Genomic DNA, 5262 nt, shown 5'->3' with positions numbered 1-5262 from the left:
TAAATCCTTTATGTAAAATCTGTTTTTATTAAACTAGTCTGAACATTTGACAGATGCACAGAGCATAGAAGGCTCGGCATGAGGGGATGCAGCATCCCTATAGCATCCCTATAGCACATTCCAGCCACCACTGACTGCATCAAAACAATAGACAGCTGCCTGAAAGGGGCAAAGAGCAAAACCAGGCCAATCAAAGTGGAGAAGAAGCCCACTTGGGTTAACCACTGGTGCTTTGCCAGAGGTGCAAGCAAGATGGCAGAGTTGCTAAAATCCCGGTAGCACTTGGATTGCTTCTCCACCTTTACAATTGCAGAAAGCAGAGAGTGAGAGTTGGAAAAGGAAGAAACAAAGGAGGACATCTCAGTAGGAACTAGAAACCTCTGTTTAAAATGAGTCAAATACAGGTTTGAGAACTGAAAAACTGCAGTCGCAGAAATATTTTTATGGGATGGACTCAGTATTACAGCAGAGATCAAAGTGTGAGATTTGGCACTTCAAGATTGATTAATAGAACACACTGCCTGAGTTGCGCAATGGTGGAAACTGCCTGTAACTTCGCACTTGGGAAAAAAAACGAAAAAACAGAAAGAGGAAAAAAATGAAGATGGAGGCAAAATAAGCAGACCCCCAAGGATCTATAGAGTTCTACTGAAACTCTGCACAGTCAGGTACTTCAAAGACAATCTATTTCATGTGCACTGGTATGAGAGTGTTGGATCCCCTGGAATTGAAAAGTTACAGACAGTTGTGAGCTGCCATGTGGGTGCTGGGAATTGAATCCGGGTCCTCTGGAAGAGCCAGGGCTCTTAACCATTGATCCATTTCTCCAGCCCCCAAAGTTCAAGTATGTAGGTGCTTTATACCACCTACACAGTAGGAATTCAATGGGTACAGAACCAAAGAGCATAGAGAAATAGTGATGGCTGAAGGCTCATCTTCCCTGGTGTATCTGGAGGACACTGTTCCCTGGCATCATCCACCCCCCCCCCCATTCTGAGACTCTTTTCCCTTCTTCTTCTGCAGAATTCCTAGAGCACTAAGGGGAGGAGTTTAATGGAGACATCCAATTTAGCACTGACTGTTCCAAGGTCTGTCTCTGTACATTGTCCAGCTATGTGTCTTTGTATGAGTTCCCATCTACTGCAGGAAGAAACTGCTGGTAAAGGCTGCTGAGACTGATCTACAGGTACAGCGGAATTAAACTGCTGTAGAAATTGTTCCATCTCAAACACAGTTTCTACCCTATCTTTAATCATTCAATTTTCAGATAAAATCCATGCAACTTTATTATTATATTATATCTTAATTAGCATTATAGCTGGGCAGATATCTACCCTCTATGCTATTAGAATCTATTTCCCCATCATTAACCCCATTTTATAATTTGTTACACTCTATCTAGGCTGCTGTTAATTTCAATTGGCTATCCCTCATGGTCATATTTTTATGACTGACCTAACCTATGGAGTCTTCCTTCTTTCCACCTTCTCTCTCCCTCATAGTACCCACCTCATAGTCTCCTATGACCCCAAGCCCAGGAACCCAAGAATGCCTATCTCTGTTCTGCTCAGCTATTAGTGGTAGGCATCTTTATTCATCAATCAGGGATAACATGCGAGACAAGGTTACTTAGCATCACATGTGTACTAGGAACTCTTTAGTCTTGGGGTGCAGGGGGTAGCATCCAGGCCTTGGGGGTGTGTGTGTCAGTATTTAGTATTATAATACAAGCAAATGACTAAACCTCAACATTAGATGTCTTTTCCTTATCCCTTATACCTAGTCTGTATTGCTGTGCTATTGGCAACAGAAAATAGAATTAAGACAGAAATGTCTATAAAGTTATCAATTATAGTAATGATTGACCCAGTGGTACACATTACATGCAAATTTGGTATCAACTAGAGTCCCAATTAAATTATTTAAAATTTACAAAAATTTATATACACACATAAAAAAAAAGTAAATTCTTCTACACTATACAAGTAAAGAGGTTTTTTTTTGGGGGGGTTGTTTTGTTTTGTTTTGGTTTTGGTTTTGGTTTTTTGGGTTTGGTTTTTTGTTTTTGGTTTTTTTTTTGGTTTTTTGGTTTTTTGAGACAGGGTTTCTCTGTGTAGCCCTGGCTGTCCTGCAACTCACTTTGTAGACCAGGCTGGCCTCGAACTTAGAGATCTGCCTGCCTCTGCCCCCTAAGTGCTGGGATTAAAAGCATGCACCACCACTGCCTGGCTATTTTTATTTTCTTATTTTGTGTGTTTTTAGAATTTATATCATGCATGTCTCTGTTGTGTGTAAATTTTGTTTTAAGATTAGGAAAATTTTAAATTTTTTTCTAAATATGTAACCTATATGAAATATAGTATGATCCACTTGATTATATACTTTGGGTTTTTCCCCATCAAATTTTAAAGAAGATTTAAAATTTGTGTTTCTTATATTTATTGATTTTTTAAAAATGTGTTTTAAAAGTGCTTTTGGTAATATTCTATTTGAGTTGGCATGTTAAACATGGTTCTGTTTAAGTATAGAATTTACAGAGAAAAACAAAACAGAAATATACTCATCAAAAATAGCTCTCCTGGCATACTTGTATAGTTCAACGTCAAGCCCCAAGTAACAAACCCATCGAATACCTGGAACAAATATGGATTAGAATTTCATATGTGGCCAGGTGGTGGTGGCGCATGCCTTTAATCCCAGCACTTGGGAGGCAGAGGCAGGTGGATTTCTGAATTCGAGGCCAGCCTGGTCTACAGAGTGAGTTCCTGGACAGCCAGGGCTATACAGAGAAACCCTGTCTCGAAAAAACAAATAAAACAAAAACAAAAACAAAACAAACAAACAAACAATTTCCTTACGTGCCAGTGAGGTGGCTCAGCAGGTAAGGGAGCCTTCCAGCACAAGCCTGGTGTCATGAGCTCAACCTGCTTCAGGACAGAGGGACTCTATTCTGAAATATAGGGAGAATCTCTTGTCCACTGTGTGGAAGCATCACCCAGTAAAAAGCTGATGGCCTATTAGCAAAAGGCAGGATGTAGAGGGTGGAAGTTCTGGTAGGAGACTGGAATTCTGGGAGATAGTCTGAAGTGGGAAGATTCTGATGAAGTCAGATGCAAGATACTAAGGAGAGATAACTAGCCTTGTGGGAGACATAGAAGAATTCAAATGGGTTATATAAGTTGTGAGTTAGTCGGGGAACGAGACTTAGCTTATGATCGAGGCATTTATTCATAAATAAGTAAGCCTCCAAGTCATTATTCAGAAACTGGGCCACGGGGGTGGGTGGGGGGAAAGCCTGTGGGTACTCTGAAATGTCCTGACTCCCTCAACTCTCAAGTGTTCTAACACACCAAGGATCATAGGTTGGATGACAGGATCTCAGGAGCTTGATAAAACACACACAGACACACATACACACATCACACAATAGTAATAATAATAATAACAAATAGTAATAATAATAATAAAATTTAAACAACTTCTGGGATCATTAGTGTATTTACAGATATAAAAATGAACATAATCACAATATTTTCCTTCTGTGATGACCACTGTTTCTATAGTCCCTTTGCTACTACATGGGGACCGTGTCTTATATATGTTACTCTTTTTTTTTTTTTTTTTTTTTTTTTTTTTTTTTTTTTTTTTTGATTTTGAACTATTTATTGGGAGGTGGGTTCTGAATCAAGGCCACTGACCCAGGTCCATGAGGAAGTGTTCAATGTCTTCGTAGAGACTGTTGGTGCTAGACAAGCACAGGCCGAGACTGCTGCTGTCCAGGGAGGACACACCCTCACGCTGCACGCCCTCCAGGTGTGCCTTGCATACCCATGGCTCCAGCTTCACCAGGATCAGGCTCTTCTCCTTGGGCCTCCCTGCTGACAAGTCTTGCCCAAAACCCAGGTAGATGGTGTAGTGTGGTGATCCTTGCCGCCTCCGAGCCCGGAACTCCTCCAGTTCTCGGAAGTGCTGAAGTCGAAGATGGGGGTGTGGCAGTTGCGCTCCAGCAGCTGGGGTGGGGTGGAGGGGTCGGTAGTGCCCATAGGGCTGCCTACCTCCCAGTACACCTTGCACTTGCCCATACGCAGGGCCCACAGGGATGGTCCCCGAAGCTCCAGCTGAAGGCCAGGAGACACATGCTGTAGAAGCGTCTCAGTGTAGTGCAGCTGCTTCTGATCTGGGAGCTCAGCAGGACTGGGAAAAATCACCGGCTGGGGCTCTGAAGTTCTTACTGCTGGGGCCATGGGGCTGTACAGGAACACGCATCTGGGGTGCCACACCATTGCCTGTAGCACTGTGCGGCCCTTGTACATGATGGTCACATCCAGGAACCCAAGGTTGCGCTCGGTGAGAGCTGGCTGTTGAGGCCTGGGACTGGGTACAGCTTCCACCTGCCATGCTGCATAGGGTTCCTCGTAAACGCGTTCTTGCTCCTGGCCAGGAGCCTGTGGTGGGACGGAGTCTGCCCCAGACTTGGATTCCTGTATGTGGCTGTACTGCAGAACCTGTGTGGGCAGAGCATTGCTGAGGGTCACTTCTTCCCTGTTTTCCGTTGCTGGGCCCACAGCAGACCCAAGCTCCGGGCTAAGTTCGTACACCTTGTGCGGATCAACCGGATCCCCTGAATTGTCTTGGCGCAAGATAAAACGCCCTGTGCTGTGGAGTGCACAGCGGAAGTTGGTCTTCCAGCCTCTTCGCTCTCTTCGCTCAGCAGCCTCAGCCTCTGGGGGTGGCAGGTTAACTCCACTAGGTGGCCACCTCCCTCGGGCCACAGCCCAGGCCTTGAAGATCTGTGCATCTGCTTCATCCAGATCCCTACGACCGAAATGCTTCCAGGGTACACGGAAGACTGTGCGAGCCTCGTTCAGCCACTGCAGCCCCTCGTACTGGCCGCTACTGACCTCACCCAATAGCCAGTCTCCAAACAGCACTCGCTGGACCCCCCTCACTTCAGCCATTGCTCCGTCTACACAGGCAGTCTGGGAGAATCAAAGTAGGTGATAGTACGCTGTGATGCCTTGTAGTCACTGGAGCAGTCAGCTATTACAAATAAGGCCCCTTGGATGCCTCTATGGTTTTAGGTTGTAGCCACAGATAGTGTGACCAAGTTTCATAAATGTGTTTTAAACGTTACAAGTGTGGGTAACGGGTAGGAATTTAAGTTTCACAAGTGTGACCCAGGTATTAGGGTGTTGAGGGTCACAGATGAGGTTTGAGAACTTGTAGCCACCTAGGTTCAGAACTCAGTGTAGATTCCTCTGC

At 44.4% G+C, this 5262-nt stretch overlaps 1 pseudogene; it reads right to left on the bottom strand.

The window, feature by feature from the left end:
* Positions 1-3684: 3684 nt before the first annotated feature.
* On the bottom strand, positions 3685-5057 carry LOC110303754 (annotated as a pseudogene).
* Between the last annotated feature and the right edge of the window lie 205 nt (positions 5058-5262).

This window comes from Mus caroli, chromosome 10 (genome assembly GCF_900094665.2).
Source record: "Mus caroli chromosome 10, CAROLI_EIJ_v1.1, whole genome shotgun sequence".
NCBI lineage: Eukaryota > Metazoa > Chordata > Mammalia > Rodentia > Muridae > Mus > Mus caroli.
This window is presented reverse-complemented; position numbering and strand designations above follow the sequence as displayed.